The sequence below is a fragment of the Sorghum bicolor genome, chromosome 10 (genome assembly GCF_000003195.3).
Source record: "Sorghum bicolor cultivar BTx623 chromosome 10, Sorghum_bicolor_NCBIv3, whole genome shotgun sequence".
Taxonomy (NCBI): domain Eukaryota; kingdom Viridiplantae; phylum Streptophyta; class Magnoliopsida; order Poales; family Poaceae; genus Sorghum; species Sorghum bicolor.
The window spans coordinates 17851495-17864192 of NC_012879.2; positions in this window are offsets into that span (position 1 = coordinate 17851495).

Below are 12698 nucleotides of genomic sequence, written 5' to 3' on the forward strand. Positions count from 1 at the left end.
ACTAAGGTTAAAAGGAGACTACGGTTGCAGTCTTCTCTATTTATCACTCACATCGAAAGACATTCTTTGTGCCTAAAGGTTAATAGTAATAGACCGGTTAGTCAGATGCACTCTTTCTCCTAGTGGTAAAAAAATAAATACGATACTCTGGATAATTTCCCGGGTGAAGTGCTCACCGATATCCGTGCGCTTGCGGATCAATTCCTTATTGCGTTCCCAAATATCAACAAGCATTTCTGGCGCCGTTGCCGGGGAGAAAGACGGTTGCTGAGATAACCTGTTTCTTGCTATTAGCTTGTATCTATACTTTTATCTTTTCTTATCTTTTATATCCTTTATTTATTTTCTTTATTCTTACCTTATGGAAAACCAAAATTCTAAATCGATCCATGAGTCTGCAATCCCTTCAGCAACTGATCTTTTACCATGGGAATCATCACAGCCTATCCAAACATCCCAGTATAAGTTAAGTTCTAGGTTGATTGCCATGATTCAAAACTTATCTTTTTCGGGAAAGGAAGACGAAAACCCTTACCTTCATATTAGAGATTTTGAGCAAACATGTGATTGTCTTCGCATTGAAGGCATTTCTGATAAGACCTTACGTTGGAAGCTTTTTCCTTTTTCTTTAAGGGGAGAAGCTAGACAATGGTATAGTCAGAAGGTAAGTCAACAACAAGGTGAATGGGGAGTTTTAAGAGCCAACTTTTGTCTAGATTTCTATTCCCTTGACCGTATAGCCGACCTTAGACTCGAAGTCCTATCTTTTAAACAAAAAGATAATGAAACTTTGGGAAAATCCTAGAAACGTTTTTCTGTTCTTTTAGAATCTGGTCCAAATCTTAATCTTGAAGACCCTGTTCTTCTATTCCACTATTTTCGAGGTCTTCAGAAAAATCACAAACAAATGCTTCACACAATGTCTAGAGGTTCTTTCTTTCGCATCCCTGCTGATGAAGCTAGAGTGATCCTAGATAGAATCCTAGAAGCAGAGATGGACAATACCCTTCATGATGAAACCTACGAAGCCGAAGTAGACACTCTGCCAAATTCTTCATCTACTTTAGCTATCCCAAGTTCTGAGCCACAATAGGAAGAAATTCCACTACCGGACTTCATGCTGGATATAGAATCTGATCTTTTTGCCGATTTTGGAAATATTTCAAACTACCATTCTATTGACAAACCCCAAAATGGCCAGTTTAGCATTTATTTACCAAGTGAATATCAATTGAGAGAGCTTATCTCAGTAATGAGTAGCGAATGGTTGGAGGAATCAGAGCTTTCCTCTGATGTGATCCGATTGGACACGCCCTCTATAACTATACGTTGTGCTTATAATTCTGATCGATTTAATGCTCTTTATAATCCTGTTGTGGGGATCAACATCATGTCTGAATCTTTTGCACTTAAACTATTTAAAAATCTTGTCTTAACCCCCACAACAAAAGTCATAAAGGAATCTTCGGGACGATTAGTCCCCAGTCTTGGAATTATTAATGTCCTACCTCTTACGGTAGAAGGCTCCATGGTTCATTTGAACTTCTATATCTTCGATACATGGGACTTCGACCTGTTGATAGGACAGCCTTTTAGAAGACTCCTTTATGAAGGTCATACTGGAAAGCTACACATTTCCTTTGGAAAAACCCTTAACTTCTCAATAACAATTTCACACTCCTTAAATAATAAGGCCGAGACATATCTTTTGCCTGATCCTATGGAGGAAGTAAAGGCTGCATCTCTAGAGCTTTTAGATGAACCAGACTTAGAAGGCGAAACTCCTTTCTTCACAAAAGAAGAAGACGAACCTTCTGAGCCTGAACCCTTAGATGAGTTTGCAGAAACACCTAGACCCCCCATAGAGCTCAAGACTTTACCACCCGGTCTTACCTATGCTTTCCTAAACAATAATCCAGAGTTCCCTGTGATCATTAGCGATAAACTCACTCAGGATCAAACTCTGCGATTAATGACCATCCTTGAGAAACATCACTCAGTTTTCGGCTACTCACTTCAAGATCTTACAGGAATCAGTCCTATGATTTGTACCCATCGTATTCCAACAGATCCTTCTGTTACACCCTCTCGAGAACCCCAACATAGACTTAACAATACTATGAGAGAGGTAGTTAAAAAGGAAGTTATAAAGTTGCTGCATGCAGGGATTATATATCCTGTGCCGCACAGTGAGTGGGTAAGCCCAGTACAAGTTGTGCCCAAAAAAGGAGGCATGACAGTTATTATGAATGAAAAGAACGAGCTAATACCGCAACGCACCGTCACAGGATGGCGGATGTGTATAGACTATAGAAAACTAAACAAAGCCACAAGAAAAGATCACTTTCCTTTACCTTTTATAGATGAGATGCTAGAGCGGTTAGCAAACCATTCGTTCTTCTGTTTCTTAGATGGATATTCAGGGTATCATCAAGTCCCGATCCATCCTGATGATCAAAGCAAGACCACTTTTACATGCCCATATGGAACTTATGCTTATCGTAGAATGTCTTTTGGGTTATGTAATGCACCAGCTTCTTTTCAAAGATGCATGATGTCTATATTTTCTGATATGATTGAAGAGATTATGGAAGTTTTCATGGATGATTTCTCTGTTTATGGAAAAACTTTTGATAGTTGTCTTGAAAACTTAGATAAGGTTTTGAAAAGATGTGAAGAAAAGCACTTAATCCTTAATTGGGAAAAATGTCATTTTATGGTTAGAGAAGGAATAGTGCTAGGACACTTAGTGTCTGAAAGAGGGATTGAGGTAGACAAAGCTAAAATTGAAGTAATTGAACAACTACCTCCACCTGTGAATATAAAAGGAATTCGAAGCTTTCTTGGCCATGCTGGTTTTTATCGTAGATTCATAAAAGATTTTTCATTTATTGCTAGACCACTTACTCTTTTGCTAGCCAAGGATGCTCCTTTCGAATTTGATGATGCATGTCTAAAATCTTTTAATTTATTAAAGAAAGCACTCATCTTTGCACCAATCATTCAACCCCCTGATTGGTCGTTGCCTTTTGAAATTATGTGTGATGCTAGTGATTATGCTGTGGGGGCAGTATTGGGACAAACTAAAGATAAGAAGCATCATGCAATTGCTTATGCTAGTAAAACTTTGACAGGAGCTCAACTTAATTATGCAACCACTGAAAAAGAGCTTCTGGCTGTTGTCTTTGCCATAGATAAATTTAGATCTTATTTAGTTGGAGCTAAAATAATTGTTTACACTGATCATGCTGCATTAAAATATTTGCTCACTAAAAAAGATGCTAAACCTCGCCTGATTAGATGGATTTTATTACTCCAAGAATTTGACTTAGAAATAAAAGATAAAAAGGAGTAGAAAATTCTGTTGCTGATCACTTGTCTAGAATGTATTTTAAGAGTCCACAGGAAACCCCCATCAATGATTCACTCCAGGACGACATGCTCTACGGGATTAACAGGTCTGACCCCTGGTATACAGATATTGTTAATTTTATGGTTTCAGGGTATGTACCACCAGGAGCAAACAAGAAGAAGCTTATTCAAGAAAGTCGTTCACATATATGGGATGAGCCATACCTCTTCCGAGTGTGCTCTGATGGCTTACTCAGGAGATGTGTGACCACTGAGGAAGGATGGAAGATCATCGACAGATGTCATTCGCCACCATATGGAGGTCACTATGGAGCATTCCGTACACATTGAAAGATCTGGCAGTGTGGATTCTATTGGCCTACAATGTATGAAGACACGAAGCAATATATCAGAAGATGTGGGCCATGTCAAAGGCACGGAAACATAAATACAAGGGATGCAATGCCACTCACCAACAACCTTCAGATTGAACTCTTTGATGTCTGGGGAATAGACTACATGGGTCCATTTCCTCCATCAAAGAAGTGCGAGTACATCTTGGTGGCAGTTGACTATGTCTCCAAGTGGGTAGAGGCATTACCTTGCAAGCATGCCGACAACGTCAGTTCAAAGAGGATGTTCGAAGAAATTATATTTCCAAGATTTGGAGTCCCCAGAGTAGTGATAAGTGATGGAGGAGCACACTTCATCGACAAACGCTTCAAGCAATATCTATCAAGACATGGAATCCGTCACAACGTCGCTACCCCTTATCATCCTCAGACAAGTGGCCAAGCAGAGACTTCCAACAAACAAATCAAGAATATTCTTCAGAAGACAGTAAATGAAATGGGAACAGCGTGGAAAGACAAGTTACCCGATGCACTCTGGGCATACCGGACAGCATACAAGACCCCAATTGGGATGTCTCCATACCAATTGGTGTACGGGAAGACTTGCCATCTACCCGTTGAATTAGAGTTCAAAGCACACTGGGCCATAAAAAGATGGAATATGGACCTAGATGTTGCTGGAGATTATAGAAGAATGCAACTATCAGAATTGGAAGAATGGCGAGAGAAGGCATATCACAATTCAAAGATCTACAAAGAAAGAGTCAAGAGGTGGCATGACAAGAGAATCAAGAAGAAGGAGTTCACACCCGGAGATAAGGTATTACTTTTAATTCCAGGGTGAAGCTTTTCGAGCATGGAAAACTCCGGAGCAAATGGGAAGGACCATTCAAGGTAATCAATTCATCATCCCACGGAGCTATCACACTTCAAAATAGCGAAGGTACGTTATTCAAGGTAAATGGTCAACGTCTTAAATTATTGTTAGAGCCCAATGAGGAATTTGAAGAAATAGACGTAGTCCATTTTTACCTTCCCATGGAGAATTAGAGCCCGACACTTTTTGGCTGATGGTTTTGGGTCATATATATATTTTTCTAAATAATTTCGCATCTAGAAACGCGCTCGGAGAAGTGGGCCCACAGAGGGGCCAGACAGAGGGCGGGCGCCCAGATCAAGTGGGTGGGCGCCCAGCCCCTGTTACCCCTCGGTCCCGACTTTCTCTGTTATGGAAAATGCACTTAGGGCGATCCGAATAATTCCTCGGATGGAAAGTTTCGCACGCACGTCGACGGGAGTAACCCGAACAACCCATAGAGCCACCCTTTTGACCCCTATATAAACAGACTCCTGACCTCAGTTTTCAAACACCAAGCCACCAAGCCTCCTCTCCTTCAATTAGAGCTTGATTAGCTCTCCTTCAATTAAAATTTTATTAGTTCCTTGCTACTCCAATGGCCTAGAAGTACCACGATGATTGGGAAGTCGTCCCCTTCAACCTCACCATGGAGCCAGTGGAAGACCCCGATGCCCGTGCTCTCGTCCCAGCCAACACAGAGCGTCAGCTAGAAGCCATGCCATTACGCCAACGCAGCTCCGCCCAATCTTACCATGCTCAACCAGTTCTCACCGCACCACCACAACCCCTACTCCTCAAAGGATCATCATCCAAGACGAAGACCACTATCAAGGTGCCAATTGGCACAAGGGTCCTTCCACCTAGACCCAATGAGAGGGTCGTTGGAGTCAAGACCAACCGGAGCGGCGAGATCAGCAGTGTTCGCTACACTACGGAGGAGGAAAGGCCTTACTTTGAAGGGATTAGAGCAGCCAAAGTCCGTTTCATCCCTCCAAAGGCAGCCCCGAAGCACTCTCTCAATGCTTTTGAGACACCTCCCAAGCGTCGCAAGACTATAATGGATATTGATGAGGAAGTTCGCAGGCTAGATAGAATTATCATAGACCTTCAGTCCTCGATTAACTCCCTCACTAGGCAGCTCTCTAACCACAACACAATTATACTAGGCCTTAGGCAGGATCTTGCCAGTGCCAACAAGAAGATCAAGGAATTAGAGCGCCGCTAAGTTATCTAGATTAGACCTTGAGGCAATGCATCTTAGTTATCTATCTTTAAATTCGGTTTAAGTTTGCTATTATCAGTTTGCTATTATTAGTTTGCTATCAGTTTGCTATCAGTCTTTTGTAATAAATGTCTCAAGATCAATAAAGAATAATAATAATAATATTATTATTATTATTATTATTATTATTATTATTATTATTATTATTATTATTATTATTATTATTATTATTATTATTATTATTATTATTATTATTATTATTATTATTATTATTATTATTATTATTATTATTATTATTATGTCTTGTGTTTCTCCACTTTATTTTTGTAAGAAAGCAGAAAACAAGTATGGGGGAGATCCCTCGACATGCTAAACACACTCCGACTACACCACTCCATGATTCAGGTACACACTCTGCACACTTTACTTTACACATATATACATCTTGGATTATGCAGAATATTGTTTCCGACATGATAAATTAAAAAGATTAAAATATTTCTAATCATGATTAATCTCAATTTGTGATATTTCCTGAAAACTTGCAATTATTATAAAATCATTTTAAAACCCTGTGTACTTAAGTCAATATGGAATATGTGATGGTAGAGTATGAGTTTCTTATTCTTGATATCATTGTTGCTTGGAGAATTTATTTCAAAATATTCAAAATTCTAGCTACCATCCTCAGTGTTTTATATGCCTGATAACACTGAAAATATTAATTATGATTATAAAAGCTATCTACTCTGTATTGAGTTTGTTCAAAATGAGTTAGACCCTTGTTGAGAGATTTATCATGCTCCTAAGATCAAGACATTATTTCAGTAAGATTCACTCTTCCGAAGTATTATTGCATTAGAGGCATGGGCTATGCAAAAATAGAAATATTTCGAGGAAATAAAAAGGAGCAAGTGCTCGACAACCTCGCAGAAAAAATGGACAAGTGTCCGGCAGTAGAATTAGGGGTACCTCGGTATCCACTTAAAAAAAAAGAAAGAAAAAGAGAGAAAAAATGATAGCCCATGGTCCCTCTAATAAGCAATATGCCTGTAAGAGTTGACAAAGATTTTAATTTCCAAAGTCTTTGATCTAAGAGTATGACATTTCCCTCCTCGGATCCCGTTTTGATCAAGCAATAAATGCAAAGTAAGTATGCTTGAGAATTTTTGCAAAATAAAACAGCCTTAGTGAGATATATATATATAAAAGATAATGAGTGATCTGAGAGAACCTATGAGGATAAAAAGGTATGCTAACTTTCTTTCAAAAATATACAAAAACTCCAAGTGGCAGGATTGAGAAGAAAGGATCTTTACTCTTAACCATATACTTCCCTGACTATGGTACACAGTGGAATTTTAACACCCTGCAATTATAAAGAGAATGTTTTAAATGTTTACCCCAGATATTGTTCTTAACCATCCTTTTCTCGAGGACGAGTAAAAGCCTAAGTATGGGGGTATTTGTTGACGGTTCTTAAGTATCAATTTTAATTATCAAATAAACAAGAGAAAGGACGAATATGCAACCAACACCTAGAATTAGGGTTTGATCTGACAGAATTCCACGAGTTTTGTTGTTTATCTATTTCTGCAGGGGGTTATCAGGAAATAAGGAAGAAAGGTCCACATGTCAGGATTACATAGAGATATCAACGCACCGCGCAATTTTACATCATCTAGAAGACTCCAGAAGCCACGAGACCGAAGCAGAGGCAAAACTGGGCCAGGCCCAGGGCGCCCGCCCTGGTAGCCTGGGCGCCCGCCCCCCTGTTGGAGCCAATTCAGGACTCCTTCGCTCGGGATATTCCACCGACCTATTGGATCAAGAAAAACATAGTACCACCTCGCCTATCGACCCAAAAACGCATAGAAGGGGAGGACTATATAAGCAAGGCCCCCCTGGCCCCTGGAGAAGACATGAAGAAATTATCATAGAGACTGTGGGGTGCCCTCAAAGGAAAACCTCTTCTCTAATTAATATTTCTTTTTAGGCTTAGCATTCAATGTAAGGTAGAAATAGATCTTCTAGTTTCTACTAGATTGAGAGAGATAGAGTGGAGGTGTAGAGTGGAGGAAGCCGGTCTGTCGGTGTTTACTCCAAGCTTGTACCTGCGGGATCAAGTTCTCCTAACCCGAAGCTTGCTCCTAGGATTCTTCAGTAATTCGACTTCTAAATTCTAGTAAGTTCTTGTTTTATTGTTCTTATGGTTTATGAGTTTACTTTAATCTCTTCGCGTAGAGTTTAGAGTAACCATTGCTGGCGTAAACGTGGTGTTTAGGCTGGGGTACTCATAGATATTCCCTGACTAGCTGGACCGTGGTAGTAGTGAGGAACGTGACAATGCCGAGCTACCTTTGTAGATCACATCTCGTTAGCAGGAAGGATAGGGTTTATAGGTGCGGGTTGAACATCCTTTGTGGTGTCTAGATTCCGTTAGCCTCCCCATTAGAACAGTAGATCATCCTTACCAAGGTTAGAAGGAGACTACGGTTGCAGTCTTCTCTATTTATCACTCACATCGAAAGACATTCTTTGTGCCTAAAGGTTAATAGTAATAGACCGGTTAGTCAGATGCACTCTTTCTCCTAGTGGTAAATAAATAAATACGATACTCTGGATAATTTCCCGGGTGAAGTGCTCACCGATATCCGTGCGCTTGCGGATCAATTCCTTATTGCGTTCCCAAATATCAACATAAATGACCTCTCACCTCTAGAGAATTAGTGCTAGACTTTCCAATGTAGTAGATTAGTTCAAGTTGAGAGTTAGGGAGAGCGGCGCTACGCCACGGTTCTGGAGGAGTCTTCAGAGGAGTCGTCAGACTTCTAGTATATCTTTGTATCTTTTCTTGTAAGACTTATGCTTTAATATATTTTATCTTCTCTATTTACTTTTATGCATTACATTTGATTGGTTAGTATAGTTGTTATACTTTAGCATAGGATCTCCGCCCGCATCGGGTGCTCTAGTTATTAATTGTGACTAGAGTAGTAATTTGTATTAGAGACATGGTGTCTAGACTATAGGTTATCTGAGATTGCGTCCAGTTCTATGGATAGTTATGCTAGCCCCAGGTGGTGACAGCCCTGATGGCCGACGTATTCCACCATATTTGGATTGGTGTTGTAGGACCATAGTCGAAGCTTCCTTGTCCCCTTCTCATCTTTCCGTGACTAGTGTTCTGAGGTCCTAAAGTGTTATTGTGTGATTGCTTTACCTACCATAAATTAGTTATTATAGAACCCTAGTAATAGAGAAGTATTTAGAAACCTTAAACTCTCTCATTGTCCTCTCACTTTAGCTATCTACTCTTTTATCATAGAATTCTCCGGTGTGTGTCATATATGCATAATTCCTGTCATCTATTGTTACCCCTACTTTAGTCTAGTTGGTGTATTAGTTAATTGATACATGATGGTGAACTATCACTATCTTTATCCATTGTTTCTTAGTGGTAAAATATAAATAACGGTACCTGAAATATTCCTAGTAAAATGCTACAATAGTCATCTGTGCGCTTGCGGAATCCTTCATATTTTAATTGTGCATAAGAAATACCAATAAGCATTTTTGGCGCCGTTATCAGAGAAACAATTGGCGTAAAGATTTTGATAATGATCTTGATATCTGCTAATTTAGTGTACCACTAGCTTTAGTAGGATTACCCCTTTGTTCTGTTGAGTGTGGGATAGACAGAACATCAGATGCCCCTTCGACCTTGCAACAAGATTCCACAAGATTGAAGAACCTAGGGTGCTTGAACATTCAAGATCCATCATTGTGGAACCCTGCCATCTCACAGGTTTGTTTATACACATATATATTATTTATTCTAACCATGTGTACATTGGAGAAAAGGTCGTCGACATAAGAATACAACCCCCATCACATGTGATGGATATTTACGCTACACCACTCATCCCAGTTGTGCATCATGGTAAGTGTGATCAAGGTGAGATAATCTTACTCATGGTGTTTAAACCGTATGAGTAGTTATATTTCTATTTTCTTACATATCACTGCATGTTTACTCTGAATCATCCATGCATCCACTTTATTTAGTTTTCTCATCCACATCATGTTTAGTTCCTTGCATGCAAACAATTCATCTACATCTAAAAATATAACAGTATTTCTCACCGCGATCATACTCTATCATCACTATTTAGTAAATCTCTATAATGCTCTCATGCTACCTTTGTTTGCTATAGTATGCATAGGCTTTGAAGTAGTTTCATACATCTCTTAAATGAAGCATGGTGCCTAGTTTAGGAGTGGTGATCTTACATTCAAAAGGATTTTTAAATTAAGCATGGTGCTTAGGTGAAAGCTGTAACAGAACCGACCAAATTATAAGAGATTAAGCCTAATAGTGACCATTTGCATAGTCGAACCATCACGCTTAAGCCCATATAATCCCGGTAGTCCGTGAAATCTCGAAGGATTTCAAACCACACATCGCATACAGCCAAGATCGTAATAAGTTTAGCGGTCGCCATCCACGAGTACATCCAAATTACAACATTCAGGAAACACATCGGAGTGCTTATAGTTATTACAAACCAAGTTCTTCAAGTAGCGGAAGCTTCATATTTCGAAAATACAACACACACGATAAGTCTGATACAGTGCCATAGTTCGGTCACTCCCACAAAAGCAAAAGAAGAGACAGAGTGACCATCGCCCTTGGTCTAGTCATCACCCATAGCTGGGTACAGACAGAGGATGCAATAACCATAGTACATCTGACCATCTGCAAAACAACATGGGAATAGAACCCTGAGTACGAGAAGGTACTCAGCTAGACTTACCCGTCATAAACTTAAAATAAAGACTCGTCAAGGATCATGAAGGCTATTTAGTGGGGTAGCTGACAACCATTTTGCAAAGACCGCAAGGTTTTATTGCTCGAACCTACATAAATCTTTTCTTCTTTTAACCTGCTCAAGTTGAAAGTATCATTATCTATTATCTAGGTTTGCTCCTGTGCTATTACAAGCAAGTATGAGACTATGATAGTACCTCATCACAGCAGTCATAAACCCATTTCATTAAAACCCAAGTGTTCCATAGTCCTTACTACGAGGACGAAGCTCATGTCAAGTGCTCACTATCTAGGAGCGATGGCGATTCGAATCGATTTCTAACCAGCTGGCGACTTTATTCCCCACACAAACCACACTCACTGATCAAGTGAGCTACAGGTCACCGTGTTGCACTATCCAGGACCAATTCGCGGGTTCGACAGGCACCGCCCGTACCCGAGGACCGTTCCGGCGACCGAGGTATCCAAGGTATACCAAGGTTGCGCGCCGCGCCCTCGTCATTCTCCTCGACCCTCACCAATACAGCGCGTACATCGGGCCGATTCCCGGCCCGGATAGTGCTCAGGCTTCGCGGTCGGAACGACTTATCCTTCCAGCTAAATGTGGGGCATGCGTTCAACATGACAAGAGGGCCGTCAACGATCGGTCCTTAATCGACACAGACAGGGGCACTATGGTCAACCCACCATAAGTCTCTGCCCGGTCTCCAAATTCATTCCACCCTGGGTTATTCTTTTCCCCGAGCAACCAATGCTTAATCAAGCAGGTATCCACCTATATCTCGCAGGTGACAGGGAATCACCCGACTTCTACCGGACTAAGCAAGCTAAGCATAGACTCCATACCTGTCTACATAGGACAAGGTAGTTGAATGAGTAGGAATAACAAGGAGTACTCATGCAGCAACGGTATCAGGCAACTCCTATTACTTATATGCAATATAGTGGAACCAGTGTAATATATATAGTAAGTTAGCGAGAATAGGGAGACTTAGAATGCTCCGGGGCTTGCCTTTCTCAAAGGTGCTGGGTTGGTGATTCGGACACTCTTGTAATTCCTCTCCGGTTTCCTGTGCTTCCGGAGGTTCCTGCTCCTGTATCTCCTCGGGTTCCTCGGGTCCCACTTCGTTCTCCTGCGAGCCTGTATGATGCATATATGCTCATGAGTGGAGTGCGAGATGCCCGAGTGGATGCTTATATGAGAGAGTACCAAAGGAGTCATGTTATGATGCATAGGTAATGCACTTGGTCATGCTTATTACAAGGTAGTCAACATCACCCAAGAATAAACAATTGAATCAAACACCTATTACATTCTCTTCTATCATTATTTTTTTTTTAAAAGCAACCAGCAACCTCTATGATGCTTCAAAGATACACCAAACCCAACTTATTCCATTCAACTTATATACATAACCATTCATCATTTTTCTTTATTCATTTCTAAGCCCATTAAAAATCACATACAATTCTGTTCATCAATAAATTCCAGAAAAATTACAGGAGACTACTAGTTAATCACAAAGTTCACTGTAAATTTTTCATAATTTTTGGTTACTTATTTTGAGCCACAAAAATCACAAGATTAATGGATAAGGCAAGTATAATCACCCTACTGTGAAATAAGTGTCAAACAACAGATTTCATATTTTTACAATTTGTCTAATATCATAAGAAACATCCACAAAATTTTCCAGATTTATTGCATGACTTAATTAATTATTAAAAATCATAAAGTACTGCCATGCAAGCATTTAAATTACCATAAATTCATTTATACACCAAATAATATGTAACAATATTTTCTCAGTGAGTAAACACACATGCAGAGCCAGCAAAACAAGTTTCACATTTTTCTGAGCCATATTTCATTTACTATGCATTTTCCAAGTTTAACAATAACATGGATTAATTATACTTACACAGAAAAGTCACTCAAACATGACATGCAATCATACTAGGATATAGATCTGGAAATAAGGAACACATCAAAATTTATTTCACCATTTTTGGAGCTATATTCATCAAGATATGGATTTTTGAACATTTAAATCATTTTCTGGAAAAACTTTTAAAACGAAA